Source organism: Lytechinus variegatus, chromosome 13 (genome assembly GCF_018143015.1).
Source record: "Lytechinus variegatus isolate NC3 chromosome 13, Lvar_3.0, whole genome shotgun sequence".
Taxonomy (NCBI): Eukaryota; Metazoa; Echinodermata; class Echinoidea; order Temnopleuroida; family Toxopneustidae; genus Lytechinus; species Lytechinus variegatus.
In genome coordinates this window covers 15,869,443-15,895,819 of record NC_054752.1, presented here as the reverse complement: position 1 = coordinate 15,895,819, position 26,377 = coordinate 15,869,443, and the positions used below count along the sequence as shown (strand labels likewise).

General features: G+C 38.8%; 1 protein-coding gene across 3 annotated transcripts in view; it reads left to right on the top strand.

Moving 5' to 3' along the window:
* The first annotated feature begins 5,207 nt into the window (after positions 1 to 5,207).
* LOC121425896 (growth factor receptor-bound protein 14-like) overlaps positions 5,208 to 26,377 on the top strand; it is a 60,708-nt gene continuing 39,538 nt past the window's right edge. The window contains exon 1 of one of the 3 annotated variants that reach the window (XM_041621989.1): positions 5,208 to 5,269. The gene's annotated coding sequence lies outside the window, so the exon portion shown is untranslated. Of the gene's footprint in view, positions 5,270 to 24,281; positions 24,861 to 26,377 lie in introns of those variants that run through there. The other 2 variants (XM_041621988.1, XM_041621987.1) reach the window with 2 other exon arrangements.

Below are 26,377 nucleotides of genomic sequence, written 5' to 3'. Positions count from 1 at the left end.
CAACTTGGGTTTATTTGCAAAATAGCGTGCTATTTTACAAATTATCCCGCTAATTCACAGGTGCAGATGCACTCTGGACTATTTACTCACGGCATCAGACCATAATGCATCAATGCCTTGCTCGAGCAGGAATTGCTCTTCTTGAGATGGTGGAGACGTTTTTTTTATCTCAAGATTAATTGTGAAGAGGGCCGATCTGGCTAACATCTCGAGATTGAGCAAACAGTGGGCTGATGCAGCACCGCCTTTTGAAGCTTTGGCTTTTGGTTATCTTATTGCGAGCTTGAATTTCAGGAATAGTTTCAAGTTTGGGAAGCATGCACCAGAAATTGATTTTAGGACAATAAAATGTGTTTATCATGCTGCACGTGTCAACCCAACAACACTCAAAAAGCCTGATCATGATAGATACACCTAGTCTATGCTAGTGTGAGAACAAAATATTTGTAATTTCCCCCCAAGAAAGGACTTGAAAATTAGTAAGTACTTTTAAAAATTATGAGAACTGTTGCAGGAAACTCCATTTACAAATGTTGTAGGGATTTTTGTAGTGTGAAGCAAAGTATATGAGAACCATCGACGCCAGGCAGGGAGAATGGGGATTCTTTCTGTAGGAATTCGAGGATCTTAAAGGAGAATGAAACCATTGGAACAAGATAGCTTGTGTGGAAACAGAAAAATCAAAGAATAAGATCAAAGAAAGTTTGAGAAAAATCGGACAAATAATGAGAAAGTTATGAGCATTTGGATATTGCGATCACTAATGCTATGGAGATAGCAAATTGGCAATGCGACAAAGATGTGTGATGTCACTTGTGAACAACTCTCCCATTACTTTAGTATATATTTCACTTGAATTGCCTCTTTTATCACATCTATCCATAAATCATAATGTTCTTTCTACATGAGGGCATGTAATACATATTTATTAAGAATACATCATGGATAAAGAGTTTGTATCATCATAAGAAAAAGCAAAAAGAGACATTTTGAGGGTATTTTATAGTCCACCAAAGGGAAAGTTGTTCATCAGTGACATCACACATCCTTGTCGCACTGCCAATGGGAGGATCTCCATAGCATTAGTGATTGCAATATTCAAATGCTCATAACTTTCTCACTATTTGTCCGATTTTTCTCAAACTTTCTTTATTCTTATTCTTTTATTTTTCTGTTTCTACACAAGCCTATTTGTTCCAAAGGTTTCATCCCCCTTTAATGCCAGGTTATTCGTTGTAAAGGAATGCAAGAGACTCAATACCAGCTCTTCCGTTCTGGAGCTTTATCATGTACTGGCAGGTGTGGATGAACAAAATAGATTATCAGATATTCAGAGGCCTGAACAAGGATAAGGATATTCTGGATTCTTTTGATTGAGTATGAGATAATGAATAGACGACATAGCTTTGCATTTCGGAACGCGAGAGCTTAGACAGTGGTAATAACTGTTCTGATTTCTTCATTACACCTACGTGTCAATTGTGATCAGATCTTACAATAGACCTCTTCCACTGGTTTGGAGTCACGTTTACCAAGGCATGACAGGCTCGTCATGGCTCAGCATTGTCTTCGATACGCGATGCTAATTGAACTCGACACCATGCAATCGTGACACCTCTCTCTGATGTCTCGCATTACCAACCACGTGTGACAGAAACAATTAATTGCAGATTCCTCCTCAATTTAACGCATCCTTGCCCGCGCTGAATTCCAAGTGGCAGCAGCCTGCACTCCTGCCAAATTGGGTGGTTGGGCGGTGGTTTTGGGGGTAGGCCGGTGCGCATCTATGCAAATGGGCTGGAGCCAAATTGGGTCGCCTTGCAGACGAGCATGGTGTTCTATGCAAATGAGGTGAGAAGGCCTCTGAGCACACCAATCCTTCAAGGAGATCTTTCCAAGTAGAAGTTGAGGTGTCATGCATTTTGGATTCCATCTTCTTGAGGATTCAAATCCAACACACAATTTTATATGAAATCATAGCAAGCAATGGTATGGTAGGCCTCCTTAAGGAAGCCTTCATCTGCATCATTATATCCTTTAATGACCAGTATTTGATCATCCATTGCATCAGCTGGTCATTATTTGTTCAGTCTGTCACTCTAGGTGTTGCCGTTGCCATGGTGTTGATGTGAAGATGACTTTGTTGGGAACCATGCTATTCATTGCTGTTGGTAATTGTTGAGATTACTTTGTAAAAAGTGAATAAAATCCAGTGTACAATTCATCTTCCTTTCATCTTTCCCCCCTCTGTCTTTCTCTCAGTATTTCTGTCTGTCTGTTTGTGTGTCTCTCGCTCTTCCCTATCTCTCCTTTTCTCTCACTTCCCCCTCCCACCATCCACACCACCTCCATCCCTTTACCTCCCTCTCTTCCTTTCTCACCATCACATCTTGCTCTCTCTCTCACTTTTTCTCTTGCTATTTTTATTACTCTTGTGTTGAATCTTCCATTTCCCTAGAATCCCTCACATCAAAAGAACTCCCATACATTTTTTTTGCTAATATAATCTCTCTTGTTACTTTTTATACCCAAGCTGTTTCTTTGTAACACAAACTGCTAACTTAATTGTTGGCTTTTTGAACTTGAGTGGCCTGTTGTGACTGAGCAAAGAAACCAGGGAGAACAAAAGCCTATTTGCGCAAGCTATTTAGAAAAGCCTTTTGTTTGATTACCCTCTTGCAGAGCATGCCCAAGGTCCTGTTGAAGTTATACTAGTGTTTTTTTTCAGGAACCTGCTGAATTTGTGACGTCCCTTTTTTCGACTTTTTGGAAGGAGATAGAGAGAAGGAGAGAGGAGGAATGTATGTTAGAGAGAGAGGAAGAGAGATAAAAGTTTCCATACAGAGAGACAAGCCGTGTTTGATTTTCTTTCCTCATTGAAGGAGAATGGAGTGCAGGGGGCCACGTGCTTCAGGTGAACTGCTGTAGGAATTCCATTGAGGACTTCCAGCTTGCTGCTCTCAAGACATGTTAGACCAAAGACTGTCATGAAGATTGTCATCTTCGCAAAGAGGTGATGAGACTTTGATTCATCAGGGAGGAGGTGATTTGGGGTTGGGGTGGGGTGCTGGTGGAGGATCGCTTTAGGGTTAGGGGATCACTTTCACCCCTTGTAGGGACAGTGTGCCACTGAGGGGTGAGTTGTTGCACCTGTAGGGATGGTAATGATGGTATCTTCCTGTAGCCTCTGCACCGGAGTTTGCATAATTTGCATTCCATTCAACCTACCTATCGGTGGAATTTCGGCCTGTCAAGTTTGAATGCGAGCCGATGGGATGTGAACTTCGTGGAAAAACGATTGCCCTGTTTCACAATCAGCAGCATCAATAACCTATCATTGAATTTCACTTTAATCACTTCCTTCTCAATTCCCTTTATGAAAGTTCGTATACATGCACCAGACTATAATAGATAAATGCATCACTTTTCTCTCAATTGAGAAATGCATTTTTGTCTTGTTTCTTCAATGATTCATTAATGTATAAAGTTTTCAACTTTTTAAAATGTTATTTGCAGTTTATGCTTCCATATTTGTGTGACAGTCTCTTGCCCCACATCTTTGGAAGAAATGTCCTCCACTTTTGCGAAATATTCCTCACATGACCTACCTAGTATATTTATACCCTTTTTACAAACGCTAAAATTACCTTGACCCTGTACTATAGGTGGGGCTATATTGCCATTTAGCCCCACCTAAGTGGTTAAGCTTAGCCCACTTTCTTTTTACACAGCATTTTTGCAAAGTGGGCTAACCCCACCTTTAGTACGGGATTATTTGGCCCTGCAAAAAAGCAGGGTTATCCCAGCAGTTGCGGTGCTAAGAGCGATAGTACGGGGTTAAGATCGCTAGTGTAAAACGAAAGTGGGCTAACCTTAACCCCGTACTATAGGTGGGGCTAAATGGCAATTTAGCCCCACCTATAGTACGGGGTTAAGGAAATTTTAGCGTGTGTAAAAAGTGTACGAGTGAAGTACTTGTACTACGAATGATCGACAAATGTATTTAAAGCATGAGCTACCACTAGTCCGGGGTTAGCGAGTTTCATGTGTGAAAAGCAAGCATTCCTTATCCGGGGTTAGCAATAACAATTTGGCATGTGTGAAAAGGAAAAAAAATAGTACGGGGTTAAGGATAGTACGGGGTTAGCGATAGTCCGGGGCTAAGAAAATCCTGTGTAAAAAGGGTTTTTAAAAAGTATTTGAAATCATACACACACACATCTTGATATTTCTTCAACAATGCCCTGAATACTCTGTAATTAAGTTATAACATTTATTGTGGCATGTTTGTTTCCTTTTGTTAATCCTGATAGAATTCAAACATACAAAAATTAACAAGAAGAAAAAAAAGGCAATTTAGATTTTTTTTTTCATATCGCACATTCTACCGTTCTACCTTACAATCAACCACTTATTGCCTGTGCATGTGATACTTCCCTAACAGTTACTGCTCCATGCTCTGAAAAACAGGAGAAATATTCTGAATAACTTCTCTTTTTGATTGCCAGAAGGGACATACCTTGCAATATTATAACATTATCTTTTTTGTTATTTTATGGAGTATTAGTAAGGTCACCCTTGTCGAGATGACTGATTTTTTTCTTTTTTTTGGGGGGGGGGGGGCTGGTATTTTGCAAGTTGAGAAGAAGGTATAAGTGGAGGAAGAAGTTTTTGTGTGCTTCCTTTTTCCATTTCAAGAATGTGAATTTAGGACTAAGGGGAAAATACCTTAGATGCTATTTTTATTTGATTGTTATGATTTTTGGTTACAGACTTTTTTTTAATGTGATCCAGGGGAGGAGGGGGCACTTCATGAAAGACGTGAACACTGACTAAATTGTCAGCTCTGGCAATGCCAGTGATGTCCTTGTTTTTGATTAGTTGACAAGCTCTGTCAATACTGATTGATGACAGTATGTGTGAAGTATATGTATACCTTTTTTTAAATGTGATCCATGGGTTGGGGGGGGGGGGGCCTTCAAGAAAGAGGTTAACACTGACTAAATTGTCAACCCTGACCATGCAGTGACGTCCTTGTTTTTATTAGTTGACAAGCACTGTCAGTGCTGACAAACCTCATGAAATGCTGCCCTGGTTTTTAAATAGATTTTAGTAGAAATATGAAATGAAACATCAGTAAGTTATGCCAAGTTACCAACCTTTTTGGTTAAAAATTATATATATTTTTTGTCTTCTAATATCTTGACAGGTCCAGGGTAAATTCACTTCATATCAGGGATTTAACAGTGGATTTGAAACAGTAATTCTGGTAAGTTCCATATATCTGAACTGATATGCTGCTAGTTTTCAGAATGAAAGAAGTCTGCATGTGTATGGTTATGATGAAAGAAGAAAGCTTGCTCTGAAAAGCAGAGAAATAAGGAATCTCGACTTCCCTCCAAAGTCCAAACCTTCCAGATTTCACTTTTGAAAAGTAAAAATCAATTGAGTGTATAGCACCACATCAAAGAAAACCATAATGCGTAGTCCAGACCGTGGCGTAATTTGGTAGAGCGATTAATCCTCGGGGTCCGTCAAACGCAAGAAAGAGATGAGAAGAAATGCCGCCACCGAGCGGAGTTGCCTGAAAAACCATCACGCCCTTGTGACAGCTAGGAGTAAAACCTGAATCAATTTGACATGTTGCAGTTCTGCTTGACATTCAGGTTTTCTAAAAATTCCTTCAGCATTTCTAAATATTTTTTTGTGGGAGAAGGATCTGGTGTAAGCAAAGGGGTCAGGTATTCTCATGCCAGTGGGGTTCTATTTTTAGTCCGGAGTCTGTTCTTGTTCGTTGCTTTTTTTTTTCATTGTAACAGGTGAAAGCCTTGAACGACCCTGACATTATGCATTATCATGAACTTTCCATATTTTGTTTCCTGCAATGTGATTGTGGTAATTCAGGAATATTACCTTTAAAACATTTGTTAGAGGTATGCACTCAAGGTGTGTGAGTTGATATTGAATAATGATGAAGGTGATGATGATTGTGGTGGCGTTGGTGGTGATGATGATGACGATGATGATGACGATGATGATAATGGTGGTGCTGGTGGTGGTGATGGTGGTGATGAAGATGATATTGATGATTGTGGTGTTGGTGGTGGGGTTGGTAATATTTGTGCAGGTGTTGGTGGTGGTGATGATGATAATGGTGGTGGTGGCGGGGGTTAGTGGTTGTGGTGATTTATACCCCTTTCATAAACCTAATTATGCGGCTAATAGCAGCATAATTTGGTCGTAAAATTAGAGGAGGACCAGAGTTATCCGCATTATTTTGATGCTGCAATTATCCGCATAATAGCGGCATTGGGACTCCAAATAATGCGGATGATTGCCATGTTGCGGTCACAAGGTCACCCTTTTCCAACACAACCGCATCAGAGGGGGCGTGTGCAGTTGTCATGACGATTATGCGACTTTTCAGGACGGGCGTTCGTAAAAATAGTGCGAATTATTTTCGGAGTTTGTGAGTGCAATTTTTATTGAATTATCTGCATTACTCTTAGGCGGCTAATTGGAGGATGGGTTTATGAAAGGGGTATAAGATGATATACCACTCTCCTTCACCTTGCCCATATCCATTTGAAAAAAATAGCATGTTTATTCTGGGTCGGGGTAATGTTTATGTTATTATTTTTATACCAGGTTCCAATATTGATCGCTATATCTGAAATTATAGCACCTGGAATAGGAATAATCCACAACCAAGCCTGTGAATTGCAGTAATGATTGATTTTAATTGATTGGGTTGTCAGAAGCAGTGACTTGGGGGAAAACGCAGCAATTTATTCCGGGTCGATTTTACCACCTGTTGCATGTCAGCAGTTACAACTACTGCTAAATATAAAATTAATGAGAATCAAGAAAATTGAAATATACTTATTATAGCCTGCTTTGTTTTGGGGAATTTTTAACTGGCATTTTTAGGATTTTCATTCCAAACTTAAATTTCAAAGGAACATACTTGTGCAGAATGTAGGCTTGAATGCCTTGATTATTTTTTATGATCGTCAGTAGACTGAAAGTTTTGCACAGAAGTTTGAACTGGAATTTTTTTATCCAACTGAAATAGAGGCTGTAGTTGAGCTGAGAAGAATTTGAAATAGAGTGTTCATTTGATAAGTCTGATATTTTGAGATCATAGATACATTTAACAACATGAATGCCTTTATTAGATGACTGGCCTGGTGTCTGGGTCTGGGGTACATAAAATGAACTTTTGACCCTCTCCCCTCCAAAAAAGTGTACTCTAAATGAAACAAAATACAAGGGCAACTTGAGACTGGAAAGAAGGTGGGAAAAAAAAACGCAAGGTGATAATAGAGCAAGGATCTGCCACTTAAGAAGCTGCCATTATCTTACTAAATTGACATGGGAGTCTTGAAAGTGCGTTGCACTTTTCCCCACTGCATCCCTTTATCATCGGGTACCATCTTGGCCTGTAGTTGAACCCCGGTAGAGAGAGGGAAGACTTACCCCTCTCCTGTTACCCTCCAGTGGCTGCATCCAATCAATATACTTTTATCCCAATAAACGTGGTTTTATCAACAGTTAAGTTTGAACCCTGATTGTGTACAAGCAATAGGTCCAAAATGTCTTTGAGTTTTCTTTCATGGATATGAATATCTTTAAAAATGCAGATATGGAATGATGATCAAGGTGTGTTTTGAATGTCAAATCTGCAGAACCATTGGCATGAATATCAATGGAAGGCAAACGCAACAGGCATCTCAGTCTTGATTCTTCTACAGACCTTCTTCCAAACACTTCAACTTGACCTTAATTTCCTGGGTCAAGCTAGTCTGCAGGCACAGACCCTGATTGAAACTTTGATCAGCAAGTGTGTCTCCACGCAAAGACTAGCACATAGCGAGGGCCTACAGTACACAAGGCATGAGTAGGCTGCACATTCAGACCCTTTACTCAAGTGAAGGGTTTGAACAGCAGACTAGGGTCAAGCAGTGGGTGGGCGTGAAAGAGGGAGAAAAACAGTGCTTTTCAATGTTCTCCCGAAGTAACTGTGTTTTGTGTTTGAGTTTTTAGCTCATCTGGCTCGAAGGGCCAGATGAGCTTATTTTGATTTGCGATTCTAGCTTAAGAACATCAATTGAACATGCCTTAAATGATAGGAGATCTCTTTCACTTTGATCTTGCTCTTTCGCTTTTGTCATCCTTCAGAGAATCAGTTTTGAGGGTGAAGATGAGATCATATCAGGGGTAAAAGGGTGTTCCAATGCCCTTTTTGCTCTGACTGTTAGCCTTTGATGTGATGTGTACATGTATATTCAGTGGTGAGGTATGTCGTGATTGGTAGGGCTCATGTCGGCTTTTTGTGTGATATTATATTGCAACCCGCATTTTTCCCATGCTGTTACATTATTCACATGGTTGCAGTTGTAGTAATGTTGGCGTACGTGCAAGAGAATTGCAGATAGTATTTCCAGTCCAAGATGTAATGCAGTTAGTCTGCAGACACAGGCCCTAATTGAAAAATTGATCGACAGGTGGGTATTGAGACAAGACTAGCACATGTTTCAATTTCAGAACAAGAAAATTCTTTAACAAAAAGAAAAATAAACTCAAGAGAAAAAAAAGACACAAGTCTTGTATGCTGTATATTCAGATCACTTTTGAATGGCAAATTGTAATACAGTCTGGATTCGGATTCTTTTGTGGTTCTTTTCCTATTTTGGACCCCCTCCCCCGTTCTGAAAATAGAGGGGGGGGGGGAAATGACGGATAACAACATGCATTTTTTCCATTATGAATTGAACTTTCTTTTAAAGTAGGGTGAATACATTATACATTTGTTTAAAAAAAATCTAAAGAAAAAAGCTCTTGTTCTTATATTGGCTATGATCCAGACCAATAAAAGGATTTCATGTAAAAACAAAAACTGCAAAATACATTCATGATAACATTTTAAGGACAAAGGCCTATGTATTAATGGACTAGAAAAGGGGCAAACACTTTTTGAGGTTCATCCAAAAGAGGCTTTGAAAAGTATTGGATTTCTACATTGCACCTCATTTAAGAATGATAATGATTTTTTTTTCTTATTTTTTTTAAACAAAATTACAGCATAACCAGGGGTCCATGGCGTCTGCAGTTGGCTTTCAGTGGAGCAACGCTCCCATTGAATATTCCAACTATAGCTCAGCCTTCGCTTAAAACCTGAAATGGAAACTTGCCCCTTTAATTGGTTCTATTTTCTTATGACTTTACCCTGCCTCCGAGTGGCTAGCCAACCCCGATTCCAGGTCAACAAGTGGGGCTTGATTTCAGCGTAATTCAAAAGAAACAGTTTCCTGACGACCATTCCGTAATCTAATTCACTTTGTAACAGAAACTCTGCCGCAAAGAGAATGCCTGCCAAGACTGAACAGGGAGATAGTGAAAAGTGATACTGTTATGAGATATATCTGGATGCAAATAAGGAGATTCTGCAATGGCTAGAGTTCCTTTTCTCCCTCCTTTAATTCTTGCCACCAATCCCATCCCCTTTCCATTACCCTAGATTGCTCTTGTTCCATTTACAAAAAAAAACCCATACTTAATAATGATTATAAAAAGGATAATTTTGACTTCTTAGAAATTATGCATAATACCAAATATAATGTTGCCTATCTACATGTATGGATGGTGTAGAGATTTAAAGTTTTAATTTTTGATATAGCTGCATCTTCATAAGCTATGTTTTAAGGAATATGAATCTGTTGCAAATAAGAACATAGCATTTTTTCATTTTGAGTATTCATATTCGAAATTGGTATATTTTCTTGTCAACTTTCAGTTTATTTATCAATTCATCCATCTACATCACTATATGCCTATCCATATATGTAGCAGTCTGATAAAATTCTTATCATTTTCCTGTTGTGTTGCTCGAACACTTTTACTACCTTCCATCTATTTTTTGCACACCGGCCTATAAAACAAGTCAAATGTTATCTTTGAATTACAATAACATTTAAATGCTGCATGTAAGAAAAATACCTGTCCTTACTTACGACCCATCGCCATTGATACAGTCAACCATCCCCAAACAACACGGGTCTTCTCGCTACGCAGGTGAGCCTTTGAAGTGCACACCTGTGAAAATACGCTCCAAGGTGTGAATTGGAGTCCGGGATTTGGCTCCAAATCCCCCTTTCGTGCAGGGATGGACTAAAGGAATTGGGATCCGGGCTGGTGGTCCTGGCATGGAGGGGATCTCGTCGTCACACGAAAGCCAGTCTGATTAATATTTAGGCTACGGAGATTTAGTTTCAGGAGGAAATTAGATGGGGGAGAGTGGAGGAGAGAGGGGTGAGATGTATCAATTCTTGTGGGTGTATGTAATTGAATCGTAACATCTCGCCGCCGCCCCCCCCCCCAATCCTGCAATTGATGTGAAGTTAATATGTGACGATGTTACTTGACTTCTTTGGTCTACACTTCAGCTAGAAAAAAAATTTGAGTATTGTAGTAATTGGCGGCGGAAGTCAAAATATGTATGGGGGGGGGGTCCACCTGAACTTTTGGGATGGAGACAGGTAAAAATTTGACTAGGTAAAAAATTTGACTAGCAAAAAAAGTTATCAACCAAAATTTTAAGAGGGACCACCAAAATTTTCTGACAAGGTAAAAAAAAATAAAAGAAGGTTATCAAGCAAAATTTTAGGGGGGTACCACAACAAGATTAAAGGGGTCCACCTGTATTTTGGGGGAGTCGCAGGAAAAAAAATTGACAAGCAAAAAAAAAAAGGTTCTTAACAGACAATTTTTTTGGGGGGGAGGGAGGGACCGTCCCCCCTCCCACCTCAAATTTAGGGGGACCTGTCCCCCCCCCCCCACTTCCGCCACCTATGATTGTACTGCAAGTTAACAAAAGTCAAAATGTTCATGAAACAATGCCAATAATCAGTGTTTAGGCCTCTCACATGGCACAGTGTCTCCAGCACTATACAGATATGAGTTATTACAATACCCATTGGATCCTGGCGCCATGGCTTAACAGTTTATGCATTCTCCACTCCCTGAGGAGTAAGGTTTAAGTGACCCTCCTCAAGCATGCTATAAATCCTGTGCAGATAGTGGGTTAATGTGATGGTTAGTGTGATGGCTCAGTTGGTAGAGCGTCCGTCTCACAACCGGGAGGTCGGGGGTTCAAACCCCGGCTGCGTCAGACCAAAAGACTTTAAAAGATGGGAGTTGCTGCTACCCTGTTTGGCGTTCAACAATAAGAGATATAGCCTCGTCAATCTGGCGCTGCACAGCGGCTGCCGGGCCCATGATCAATTGGGCAAAATAAATTTTCGGAGTATTTCATTTCTGGTGTCTATTTCGAACAATAAAATACAGATTTTTTTTTTTAATACAAAAGTCAGCTTTGCAAGTTGAACTTTTATCAGATACTTGTAATTTGTATTGCTGGGTTCTTTTCATGAGAATAATGAGTTTTTATGAGCTAATTTCCTGTTTGAGACAAATTGTGATGAAAGCCTCTCGTTTCACTCCTGTACTCCTCTTTGGATTTATCCCCCAAACACTCCGGACCTGGTGTAAAAAAGAATTGCCTTCATGAATTCACATATAGTCCACAGCATTTGAGAATTCTGTTCATGAATCTAGAGATGACATTTAGTGCTGTTTGAGTCTTCGTAATGATGAGGATAATGATGGTGATGATGATGATGATGATGATAATCTCAACTCTTCCGGCCCTCGACCTTTCACAGATTAAAATATTCTGCACCCATTATGCATCCAAAAATCATGAAATGATTACTGGAAAATGAACCATTAATGAATTTTAAAAGGGAAATAAAGAAAATTATGAATCATAAGTTCATGAAACTTTTTTAACACCCCCATACAAGCACGAAAAAAAGCTTCATAAATAAAAGTGTGTAATTAGAACTAAGAATGAAATGAAAGTGTATCAAGGACACTTCATAAGCAATTCCCTAGTTAGCACTTTTATTGAAAGAAGAACGCAGATCGTGACTAATTACTCTTCTCTCAAGGTATAAGAACTCCTTTTTATTTCTAAATGAGTTTAAAAAAAAGGAATGAAAGAAATGTAATTTTTTGTCTCAAAAGAAACATTTTCTTTGCACTTTACCTGTGACTGTGAATTTTCCATATCTTCTGCACGTGGATGATAAACAGAAAACATGTGTAGTGATGTTATTATCTCATCTAGGCCATGCCAGATATATGCACCCAAGATAGTATTGCGTGGTGGTTTCACACCTTCCAGATTATGAAAAAGATAACGTCATGAAGATATCTTGTTTAGGCCTGTAAATATTTGATAATTTATATTGAGCGTTCACACCTGCTTGCATGAGAATAAGTTTTTTGAGTTTTGAGCTGGTAACAAGACCCCAGGATTCCTACACAGAATTAGTTGCCTCACATATCAGAAGGACAGTAGTTTGCTTCCATGCTCAGAAAATCCCAGTGACCTTCGAGAAATCCCTGCGGACGTTCTTGTCATTTTGAAAACCCCCCTTCTGATTTGAGGGTTGTTTCGTTTGGGGCTATTATTATACTTCGCTTTCAAAGTGCCCCCCCCCCCCCCTCCCCAAAAACTCTAAAAACGTGTTTTCTGATCAGGGTTCTTCAGTTCCTGATTAAAGAAACTAATCAGATACATGTATTTTTATGATTGGGCAGTGAGAGAGCAACCACTTTGACTGTGTGGCAACATGCCAAGGAAGAACGTTCTATCGAAAAGTTCACCATTGCGTGGGAAATAAATGCAGATGTTGATTTGTGTACATAGTGCAGGTTCCTAGGTATGAGAAGTGATAGCGCTTTTGGCATTCAACTTTTTTTCCAGTCTTTTTTTTCCTTCATCGTATGACTTTTTTCAGGTAATGCATGTATTACATATGAGTGAGCTGATGACATCACAAGCTCATTTTTCCCTGGAAGCATTCCCCTTCCCCCAGAACATTGAAAATATTGCATCATTTGCATCTTAAAAGTTCTATTTTGCCAAAATCTAACGGTAACAGACTTCTGTTATCCCAGAGAATTAATCTTGCCAGATTCAACTGCATTAAGTTTCTGATAACTATACCTCTTTAAATCTTTTATTATTTGGATAATTATAATAACTTCACTCATTTTTTTTTATCGCAGAGAGAAAAATAATGTTTAATGTTTTGGCATCAATTTTGAATCAATAATGGGCCATTGATGACTTTTGTGAATCGACCATGTTCAGTTTTACAAATCAGGGTTCATTGTTTCTTAGATTGAAACTATGTTGGAAATATATTAGAGAGTTCATGGGGAAGGAGCAGGCACAAAGCTATTAATTTGATTATTAAAAAAAAATTAGGAATACACCCTGACAAAGAAAATTATTCCAGCAAAAAGGGTCCTTGGCATATTTGATGCCCCTTTAGATCAATTGTATTCAGGAATTTTATTCCTGAATTCATAATTTCACTGGATAGCCCATTGAACAAAGACTGATCTTTCATGTATGTTAGCCCTATATGTGTCTATGTTATGAAATCAATATCACATTCAGTTTAGTGATGTGCTTCAATTGATTGCTTTTTATTCAGCCTTGCTAATTACACGTTGTGTGAATGACCCTAATACAGAGGGTTTTTTATTGTGAAATAGGACTACCCTGGATATCCAGGGTAGCCACTTGTTAGCTACAGGCAACCCCAGTTTTACTTGCAGCTGCTGGTATTCGATAAGGCATTATTATTTCCTGGTATGTTTACATCATATTGAATTTGGAATTGTATCAATGCATGCAATGTCCAAGCACTTGGATGTGTGATGTGTGTTACTTTTCTATTTCTCCTTTAAAGGACAAGTCCACTTCAACAAAAACTGTATTTGAATAAAAAGAGAAAACTTCAAGAAGCATAACACTGAAAATTTCGTCAAAATCGGATGTAAAATAAGAAAGTTATGACATTTTAAAGTTTCGCTTCATTTCACAAAACAGTTATATGCACATCTCGGTTGGTATGCAAATGAGGGAACTGATGACATCACTCACTATTTCTTTTGTATTTTATTATATGAAATATAAAATATTTTGATTTTCTTGTCATTGTCATGTGAAATGAAGTTTCATTCCTCCCTGAACACGTGGAATTCCATTATATTAACATTTTGTGCTTCAGGCAAGGAGGTCCTAATCATCAAATTCATAAAAAGTTAAATATTGTATAATACAAACAATAAAAACCATAAGAAATAGTGAGTGACATCATCGACTCTCTCATTTGGATGTAACTGGCTCATTCATATAACTATTTTGTTAAAAATAAGTGAAACTTTGAAATGTCATAACTTTCTTATTTTACATCCGATTTTGATGAAATTTTCAGTGTTATGCTAGTTTGATATTTCTCTATTGATTTAAATCAACATATTTTTGAGGTGGACTTGACCTTTAATTAATGTAACAGCACAGACGATTAATTGGTATATAAAACTGGCCTGGTCTTCTGTTGAAATTCACTGACCAGAATGTGCTTCATTGTATTACATTTACATGGGACCCTCTACACCAATTTCAGGGGCTATTTTAGTATTTTCATGGATCTTTGTTTTTGATTTGCTAATTATTGCATAAAGTCTGCATTATTCAATAGCTTGGCCAGGAATATCTTTTCTACAAGTACACAAAGCAATAACTATTTTGTCCATTCTACTAGTCACCAACAAGAGCAGAGCATATATATTTTTGTTTTGTCAATATAGTGTATCGCAAAGATATCCACTTTTCTCACGGGTTTGTCAATCGGCTCGCTTATATACAACTGTAGTAAGGTAGTGAAGAGTATTGTGTTACACAGGTTTCATGCCAAAAGATATCATGACTCCATGGAATTTTAAATGCCAATATTTTCTCACCAGCTTTTTTTGTTATCTTGTCATGATGACCCAGGCCTACTTCGAATGCTTATTATTTTTTCTTAGCATCATGCTTTTATCTTTGAGTTGCTATCCACCACATGCATTCATTCGTTGTAATCTTGGCTTGTTTTTCTCCTGTTTGATCGTTAGCAGGTCCGTAATTACGCTTAGAGGCAAATTATGCTTTAACACAGAATTCATGTACCACATGTGGCCTGTTATGTAATAACCATGTCTGGACACAACTCAAGCTCTCCATCTAGGTGCAGGGAATATTTGTCTTGCTATTTCTCGCTTTTTGCTATAGATGCATGTGATTGCGAGTCTGTTACGCAAAATGTGTTATCGGCACGTGAGTAAAAAAAATTGACACCTCACAAATTCCCAATTTATAAAAAAGATATGGCATGAACAGAGTTGTTGTATGTGGCATGAAAGAGTATGTTCTACCAAATAATTTGATACCATATTTACGTGGTATGTGTTAATGCTTGGATGATCAGGAGGTATTCTTTGTCAATGATGTCATAATCCTACAAGGGTTGCATTAAAATCCATTTCTAAACACCCTTTCAATAATTTACATTTTTTAATGAACACTTTATAGTATAAGTTCATTTCATTTCACTAACTCATGTAGGATTATGACATAATTGTCATCTGGATTTATCAATTGTAGTCACGCCTTACTTAAATGGCGCAAATCAAAATTAACATCACTGCAAAGAATGCCTACTGATTATCCAAATGTTAAAACATACCACCTAAATATGCGATCAAATTATTTGGGAAAAAATACTATTTCCTGCCGTATAATCATGATTATGCGTTCATGACATATATCTTTTCCTAAGTTGGGGATTTTTGAGGTGTCAAGTTTTTTTACTCACACAGTACATGTATATTACATTAGGACTGGACACAACTCAGTTGATTTTTCCCCAATTGACTAAAACTGCAAATGAAATCTAAGAAATTAAATATTATTGTCCGGCATTTGCAATTCACTTTTTTTCTGGAAGGGTGGGGGGCGGGGTGAAAAATATAATGTTAAAAAAAATGAGTAAAAGAATCAACCTGATGAAAAACCAAAATATCAAGTATTGAACAGGCCTAAAATTTCAATAGTTTTAGGGCAAGTGCTCTTTTTATAGTACAGCTCAAGTGGGAAACTAAAAAGACGACAAAACTTGATTTGATATTTGATATTGAATTTTGTGCTTGTCCAGGTAGTGTTCGATATTTTTCTTAGGCATGCCCTATTCAGGTTTAAAACAAATGTCTTTTTTTCCAGCCAAAGTTGGAAAAAAATATAATAAAGAAATATGGAATTATATTTTTGTTTTGGTCATGAGCTTTATCAAAATAAATGTTGTTCATGTAGAATTGCAAAATACAACCACCTTCTAAAACAAAACATGTTTTTATTTTGAACCATCCATACAGTTAATTGGACATGCACAGTTCTAGTGAAGAAAAATATTTACCTGCACAGGGGGGGGGGGGGGTGCCTCAAAAAATTATTTAAAAAAAAGGTTGCTTGATTGGGTATACACCAATATGCAGTTATGTAGGCCTGTTCAATTCAGTTAATGTGAATTCTTCCAAAATTACATTTTATTATGCCTCTTTTGGCAAGCTGAAGATTTTTCAAAAGGAGGGGACAGTCTATGAGTTGGATTTTAAATTGTGGGTCCTTTACCATTCAAGGCAGCAGTATAAATTTTTAAGAATTATAGAAGGGTGGCAACACCCTCTCCCCACCCCCAAAATGAGTTGAATTTTAAATTGTGGGTCCTTTACCATTCAAATGAGCAGTATAAATTTTTAAGAATTATAGAAGGGTGGCAACACCCTCTCCCCACCCCCAAAATGAGTTGGATTTTAAATTGTGGGTCCTTTACCATTCAAAGGAGCAGTATAAATTTTTAAGAATTATAGAAGGGTGGCAACACCCTCTCCCCACCCCCAAATGAGTTGGATTTTAAATTGTGGGTCCTTTACTATTCAAAGGAGCAGTATAAATTTTAAGAATTATAGAAGGGTGGCAACACCCTCTCCCCACCCCCAAATGAGTTGGATTTTAAATTGTAGGTCCTTTACCATTCAAAGGAGCAGTATAAATTTTTAAGAATTATAGAAGGGTGGCAACACCCTCTCCCCACCCCCAAAATGAGTTGGATTTTAAATTGTGGGTCCTTTACCATTCAAAGCAGCAGTATAAATTTTTAAGAATTATAGAAGGGTGGCAACACCCTCTCCCCACCCCCAAAATAGATATAAAATGACTCCGCCCCATGAGAAAAGACTTTTTGTCTCACCTGCATAGCAGAGTGAGACTATAGGCGCCGCTTTTCCAACATCGGCGGCAGCATCAACACCAAATCTTAACCGAAGGTTAAGTTTTTTAAATGACAGCATAACTTAAAAAGTATATGGACCTAGTTCATGAAAATTGGCCATAAGGTCAATTAAGTATTACTGAACATTCTGCCCTAGTATCGGGTCACACGACCAAGGTCAAAGGTCATTTAGGGTCAATGAACTTTGGCAAAATTGGGGGTATCTATATAATTACCATCATAACTTTGATAGTTTATGGATCTGATTCATGAAACTTGGACATAATAATAATCAAGTATCACTTAAGATCCTGTGCAAGTCTCAGGTCACATGACCAAGGTCAAAGGTCATTTAAGGTCAATGAACTTTGGCCAAATTGGGGGTATTTGTTGAATTACCATCATAACTTTGAAAGTTTATGGATCTGATTCATGAAACTTGGACATAATAGTAATCAAGTATCACTAAAGATCCTGTGCAAGTCTCGTGTCACATGACCAAGGTCAAAGGTCGTTTAAGGTCAATGAACTTTGGCCAAATTGGGGGTATTTGTTGAATTACCATCATAACTTTGAATGTTTATGGATGTGATTCATTTAACTTGGACATAATAGTAATCAAGTATCACTGAAGATCCTGTGCAAGTCTCAGGTCACATGACCAAGGTCAAAGGTCATTTAAGGTCAATGAACTTTGGCCAAATTGGGGGTATTTGTTGAATTACCATCATAACTGAAAGTTTATGGATCTGGGGAGCGTTTCGTGAAAGGACTTGTCGGACGTTTTATCCGACAAGTCCCATTTTATCTGACAGTTACTATAGTAACAATGCCTCTCAGCCAATCAGAATCAAGGAAAGATGTCAGATCTGACAACTTGTCGGACAAAAATGTTGATGAAACGGTCCCCTAATTCATGAAACTTGGACATAAGAGTAATCAAGTATCACTGAACATCCTGTGCGAGTTGCAGGTCACATGATCAAGGTCAAAGGTCATGTAAGGTCAATGAACTTTGACCATTCTAGAGGTAATTATTTGATTGCTGTCATAACTTTCAAAGTTTACAGATATAGTGTATAAAATGTGGATATAGGGGTAATCAAATATCACTGACAAGTTTTAGGTCACATGATCAAGGTCAAATGTCAATGAATGTAATATTGTATCATTATATGAATGGTGTTTTTGTGAATAATTATTTGATAGTCGTTTTCAAAGTCAGCACTGCTGCTATATTGAATTGCATGACACAGGTGAGACAGCCAGAGGCATTCCACTTGTTATAAAATAAGAGGAGCAGCAACACCTTTTCCCCACCTCCATTAAAAAAACAGAGATTTAAAATTTCTTCACCCCTATTTCAAAACCAACCAAGTTCAGATTTTAGAAAATGAGAGGATGGACAGCACCTTTGCCCTTCCCATCCATGTACTGTACTCCACTCTCATGATGGTTCTAATTTTGTGTTCTGTTTTCATCCGTCATGCTTACGATAAGAGCTGATGTTTTGAAGCCATTATCAGGGTTGTGAATGGCTTAAGTTACAGGTGAGAAGAAGCTAGGTTACAGCAGTAAATATTTCTCTTTCTGCGAGAAAATTAACTGCGGAATATTCCAGAGATAGATATGGATGACTTCTGTAATATGCCCTTTCATATATTGCGCATTGAGTTCAAACTTTTTTTAAAGATTTCTGTATGTATGTATTTATCATATTTAACCAATTTACAGTTTTCTTTGGCACTAATTTTACCTAACTTATGATATTAATTTAGATATTCTGATTACGTTTTCATTGTATAATTGTTACCATTTCCGGGGGGGGGGGGGGGGATTCAGGTTTACTGCTGTATATACCCATGGCCTGAAAAAACCCCAAAACATGTTAGTCTTCTTTTTTGCTGGTTATGGCACATTAGGTATATAGGCCTACATATTATGATAAAAAAAGAAAGGATAGGGAAAATAGTATGTTCTTGGCATTGTAAGGCAGAAATTAAGGGATAGTGGGGTGTGTTTTTAGGTTTTCAAATCTAGTATCTTACTCCATATTTGTCTGGCATCTGTGCAAGTTTAAAAAGTTGACATATATTTATTTATAGTAGTGTTGTGGGTTTGCAGATGTTTAGGGGTAAAATTTACACAGATAGCACATGAAGATTATCATATTTTAGTCAATGAATACTGATGGAATGTGGTAGGGAATGGAAAAACTTTGACCCTGCTATTGATTCTGGTCCCCTTATGTGCTTTCTTGTTATCGATTCTTCTCCTTTTTTTCCTTGTGCTTTTGTGCCTAGATGATGCAGACTAGAACTATCAAGTATGCGGGTTGTCAGTCATCCCTGTTTCGTGGATAGGCAAATCTCGTTTATCTCCTCTTTTATCTGAGCTGTCTTGATAAGGCTGCAAGAGAGCTTGAAGATGTGTCTCGCTGCATCAAGTGCCTGTCAGAGACTGAACCTGTTCCATGTTTGCATAACCAATTCGTCTTTGTCCAAGTCTGAATGATGCTCAGGGGAGAGACTATGGGTTATTCACACTTAAGAGCTTTAGAAAGAAGAGAGGGTTGATGAGCTTACATGTGTCTCGTTGCACCAATTGCCTGTCAAAGACTTAGACGGTTTCATGTTTGCATAATCAATGCATCTCTCTCTCTGTCTGAATGATGCCTGGGTGAGATAGTGGGTCATTCACACTCAAGAGATGTAGAAAGAAGATGTTATTTTGTCTTGCTGCATTAAGTGCCTGTCAAAGACTTGCATTTAACCAGTGTGTCTTTCTCCCCATCTGAATGATGCTACGGTGATACAAAGGGTCATTCTCACTCAGGAGGTTTAGAAAGAAGATTTGGTTGATAAGCTTAGTTGTGTCTTAGCTTCATCAAGTATATGTCAAGTCCTAGCCAGGCTTGTGTTTGCTTAACTATTGCATTGTGACAAGTCAAAAGACAATAGGGGCATTTACACAGTGATTATTAAAGAATTTGCTCAGCAATACAGCAATGTACACAACAATTAGTGAGGCTGTTAATGGGCTGAATATGTCAAGTATTGCCCTGTTTCACCTAGATGCATGTCTGGCACATCTGAATGATATATTAGAAAAACATAAGGATGATGGTAAGCTTCAGAAGAAGGCCTACATGTTTGCATATGCCTTGCTTCAAGGAGCCCCCTAGGACCCACTATAGACTTCTGAATAGCTCCTAAGAAAGACAGTTTGTAGGTGAAAGGTGGATGTCCCATAGCCTCAGTCGCATCTGCATCTACAGACGTACCATGTAGGCCTATTACTTCAAGTGAAACAGGGCTCCACAGGATTTATCATGGTCTTTATAAATGTGGTTCTGTGGTTAAAAGTAATCATGTTTTGGCCATAGATAATGGAGGGATGGACGTCTCTGGCGCTCCCATGGCACCAGGGTTCCTACAGACCCCTACCCGCAGACTCAACCCTACCCATCTGGTCAAGCTGCCCAGTGGAGTCTGAAGACCTCAAGTGTCATCCGTCTCCGTGGAGACGGTGGAGATGATGGAAGGAGGAGATAATTTGTGGGGATTCAACATGTCCACTCCCATTCAGCAGCTGCCCAGTCTGCTGGAACCGAGTGCTTGAAGCCAAAGCCTGTTGGCGAAGGTCAAAATGAATGGCACACTGCTTCGCTTGAAGATTCAAACCTTCTCTGCTTTGCATTATCGGCCTAGGACGTGTAACTTTGCATTTGGGTTCGGTGTTGATGCTGTAGTATTAACTAGGATTATGGAGAGAGGGAGAGGGGATAGACAAGGAAAGATGGAGAAGTGATGGGTAGAGAGAGAGGCAAAGAGGAGGAGAGGGGATGAGGAGGGGGAAGAGGAGGAGGAGAGTGATGGGGTAGCCTTAATATGTTGTAAGAAAAAGTTAGGGAAAAAAAGGAGGGGCAGGCAGATACTGGAAGAGACAAAGAAATGGATGGAGGAGAGAAGAGAATAAAAAGAAGTAAGTTGATGGAGAGACAAGAAATAAAGACAGCAAGACAGAGATAGAGGTAGAGACATGGAGTAAGAGAGATTGAGATGGATTGAAGCGGTTAGAAACCAAGGAGAGAGAGAGATAGAAAGACAGAGAATGACAGACGGACAGAGGCAGAGCGTGAGAGAGACACAGATAGATTGAGGCATATAGAAGCTGAGGAGATACATTTTCATAAATGATCCGCTACAGGGGTAGACGCTGGATACCTGCATTCATCACTGCCAGAAGACCGAAGAGGAACTTTTTTTTTTCTTCTCTTCTTCGGAGCTCTGTGAACTTGTCAGTCAGCATTTGTCATGCTGGGCCTGTCGTTTCTAATCCTCTTCCATGACAGTGTAGAGTCGTCATTAGGAGTCCCTCTCAAACAAAATCTCCATCGCCATCGTCGTCCTGACGAGGAGCAGAGAGGTGGGCAAAGAACCTAGACAATGAAGAGCAGATAGAAAAGCGAAGAACCTGATAGACAAAGGGGGAAAGGGAGGTTACATACAGAAAAAAAATCTTTGAATCATTATAAGAATTCGAAATGATTGATCAGGTTCATTGGTGGGATGACGTGAAAATTTCTTTTGCTGAGATGAATTGCCCTGTTTTGGGTTTTCTAGGCAGTACCTTCAAGCATGAATGCCCATTATACTTACAGTTTATGCAAGTTTTCTGTTATGATATTGCAACTTTCAACAGACTTTCGTTGGGGATGGTGAAGTTGCTGATGCTGCAGTAAAGGCTTCCCAAAAGAAGTAAATTTTCTTGATTGTAACAACATTTTTTCATGTCACTACGTTTGAAACCAGATGTGTGAAGCACTCAAGGTCATATCATTCATATTTATGACTCTTTGTGTAATACTGATGCCAGTTGTTAGTATTACTAGTTGTAGGAAACATCGCTGTAGTAGCAATTACATTGTCTTTTGCCACTTGGTCTCATACTTATTCATAATAAACTAATGCTTTCCACGCTGCACTTTTTTTTGCCTTAACCCCAGGAAATTGGTGGGGCTAAGGGGGGCGGTATAGCCCCACCAATTTCCTGGGGTTAAGCTTAGCCCACCCCGTTTTCACACTACGTTTGAGCAAAGTGGGCTAGCATGGTAAATAGTACGGTACTATCTGGCCCTGCAAAAAAGCAGGGTTAGCTGGTGCTATTAAGAGATGCAGTGTGAAACAAAACTTGGCTATTAAAGGAAAAGTGGGGCTAGGCATTAGCCAATCACAGAAGTTGAAATCACACATTAATCACGCTCTGTATGGTAAAATAAATCATCAATATTCATGAGCTGTGTGATAGTCCGGGATTAAGGTGTTAACTCTGGCTAAGCAGATAGTATAGGGGTAAGAAAGACAGTGTGAATAAAAAAAAGATGGTATGGGGTTAAGGATAGTATGGGGTTTAGGAAATGCAGTGTGAAAAGCATATTTATGTTTTGTCTGTCTGGGTTCAGTGGATGCCTATTTTCCCTTGATTGTCTAATCATTGACCATTTGTTAATTATCATTTAGATAAGCTTGAGTCGGTTCAGACTATGTGGGCATTGTATGAATTGATCAGATCTTATACCCCTTTCATAAACCCTTCCTCCAATTATCCGCCTAAGAGTAATGCGGATAATTCAATAAAAATTGCATTCACAAACTCTGAAAATAATACGCACTATTTTTTACGAGCGGCCGACCTGAAAAAGGCGGATAATTGTCATGGCAACTGCACACACCCACTCCGATGGGGTTGCGTTGCAAAAGGGTGACCTCGTGACCACACCATGGCAATTATCCGCATTACTTTGGAAATGCGTTCATAAAGTCAAAATCTGGTCCCAATGCTGCTATTATGCGGATAATTGCAGCATCAAAATAATGCGGATAACTCTGGTCCTGCTCCAATTTTACGACCAAATTATGCGGCTATTGTCCGCATAATTGGGTTTATGAAAGGGGTATAATTTGAATATGTGACGTGGAAAGTGGCAATTAGAGCGTGGATATTAGACAATAGACAAAGAAGGATTAAACAGAGTGATAATTAGACCAAATGATTGTTAGTCCAGAGAGATTCTGATAGTAGACCAACCATTATTTTAAGATTGGTTTTGGAATATGGAACATATGGAATGATACCAAATAGGCATTAAACCAAAAATTGGAATAATCAGAAAAATATTGATGTACCAAAGAACATTTGAACTTTTATATAGTACATCAGTTTTCACAGAAAAGTTCTTCTTGTATGAAGAATATTGGGTTTTAGATGAAGCTATGCAAAGGTTTTTAGATGAACTCACAACTCTGTACTGATTGCGTTTACAGATTCACTTTTTCTCTCAACTTAACCTTTTTTAAGGATTTTTTTCCCCATTAACTCAAATTCACTCTGCTTGGTCTCTTTTTATGGCAACGCCCCATGCAGGGCAGCGTAATAGACAGTCTGAGGGGGTTTGCCACTTTGCATTATCATCAATCTCGAGTGTCCCGCTGAGACAGCCCCCTCTGCGACCCCCCCTCCCTCACTTTACATCTACAACCCCTCCCCCCCATAGAGTTTCCCTCTCCTTTTCAGATTGTTGCGCTGATGGAAATATCAGATATTCATCCTTACCAATTTCACATGGTATTAGGATAGGTCGTAATGTTTGTAGGTTACCAATCTAGTTATACCTTCTGACGTGATTTGTGTTTGCTGTAGTACACGTAGGCCTACTGGGGTTATTATTAATTCATTTTCAATGAAAGAATCAGTGCAGGATATTTGTTGGTGTTGCTGTGGATGAAGTATGGGCCAGTTTCCTAAATGGCTTCTGATCACTTTACCATTATGGTAACAACTTCAGAGGTAAAAGGCCCCAAACCAAAATGAAGGTATTAGATGATAGCTAAAGTAATGGCAAAATAACCACAAACATAAGTCCTTGTGAAGAGACCGACTCAAGGTCCTCACCGAGAACTATAAATCACGGGGTCTGAAACAGAAGACTATCCCTGCACCATCTCTCAGCTCCCCCAGCTAATCTGCAGACTTCACTCAAACAGCGTGAACCTTCAACAGAAAGCCAACAAACCGCCGAACTGTACAGACGTAGTACATGCTCTCCCCCTCTCCCTCGCTCTCCTTTCATTGCTATTCAACGCTCTCTCTCGGTGCTTCGGTATAAGACCTCTCTAGCTCTACTGGCTCCCTTCATACTCCGTGCAGTGGAATCTATACTTGCATGGTAAATAGGGGGCTGATACACGATGCTTGGTACGCTCACACGTATGTGATATTCCTCGCCTTCGTAGTACCAGCAGAAGTAAGAAGGGGAAGTATACTGCATCGGTTAGAGCTCGGCAGTCAGTCGCTAGGCAAACCTGATCAGGAACACATCGCTGGAACTTTACTCTCAACCCGGTGATCTTGTATGTCTTTGCATTGATATATTTGGTGATTTTATCGGTTCAAGGTGAGATTGCAGAGCTGCCGGAGGGTTGTGATCCAATTGGATATTCTCTTCTCACCAGGATTTAAAGTTTATATCATTTTCTTTATATGTGGTGCTGTTTGCCAATCATACAATGGATTTGGTTTGGATGTGATTATAATATTTCCCAGGATTTGGTTGCAGTAAATACCAAGGTAAGCGCTGTTTCAAAGAGAAACTACAATTCACTTTTTTTTCTGTTAATATTATGTTTGTAATAAGAGCTGCTACTTTTTTAATTCATTTTCATTTAGACTGGCATTGCTTCCAATTTCATTGAATTCTCTTTATTTGTATCTAACTCTTAAGTTCTTTCATTCTTACTAATATTTTCTTTATAATACCAATGTTCCTCTCTTCCATTGCTTTATTTAATTATCAATATGTTCACTTATATTTCCTGTTCTTCACCAATAAGTACTGTGACATTCCATTATCACTTGTCATATTTCATTTTCATATTTACATTTTTTGTAGGCCTTTCCATAAATGAAAAGAAAATTACTGTTTCCAGATTATCTTTGTACAATTTATGTTGGTCTTTCCATTCTTTGCTTTATTTCTTTGAATTATTTTAAAGAATTTCAGCAAGCCTTCCCACTCTCTAATTTCTGCCCTCATCTCTCTAATTTTTTCTTATTCCTGCTCTTTATTTATCTCTCCCTCTCTCTTATTACCCTCATTCTCTCTTTTCTCTCCCTCATTCTCTCTTTCCCTGCATCTATCTTCTCTCCTCCTACTAACTCTTTTCTCTCTCTTCCTTACGAACTTCCTTCTATTCCTTTTTTTTTTCTTCATAAGAAGGCACGTACATTTCCTGTGCAATTCCATCATATCATTTCCCTTTCTTGAACTTGCCTCCGAACACACGCAACCTTTGGCTCTCGTCATATTATAGTGCTGCGTAGTATCATGGACCTACTAAGCGCTCAGCATCGCCCCCCTTCTTTCCAGGTGCAGAGGTGTATGCATTCAATCAGTGCTGGTAACAATTTTTTTCTCCCTCTCTCTTTGATGAATAACTCATTGAGCAATCACTCAAGCCTCAATCCCTTTTGTCCATGCCTGATTCCATTCTTTGCTTTGGCCTTCTTCCTATTGAAGCATTCCTGAAGGAAAACTTTAAGAACATTAGCACTCTCCTGATTCCTCGTCCCCCCTCCCCCCTCCCCCTTTTGTTTCTTTCTACCACTCTCTTTCTTTTCTCTCCCCTCTCTGTTGTATCTCTGTCTCTGGTCGTAGCCTTTATAGATATTTTTATGCACCACAGAGAATTATGGTATAGACCTACATGTAGATGTTTTATGTAGTGTGAATCGAGAACATTAAGCTCTTGCCTCTACCCAATGTTTTCACCCCCCCCTCCCACTTTTCCTATTTTTAGCACACCTAAGAGAAATGAGCTTTAGGGCTATACATGTATGTTTTATGTTTTTGTGTAGTGTGAATTGAGAACACAAACTGTTCCTCCGACCCCCCTCCCTCTCTTTCTTTCACTCTCTTGAAGCGAAGTTTGGGATAGTTACTGAAGCATTTCTGCTAGGGTTCATGGTTGAAGGAAAAGTCTCCTGATTTTAGCACACCATAGAGAATTGGCTTTATGTTGTATGTTTGAAAACTTTCCTGCTATCCCTCCCTTCTTAATCCCCTCTTTACCCCTCCCCTCCCTTCT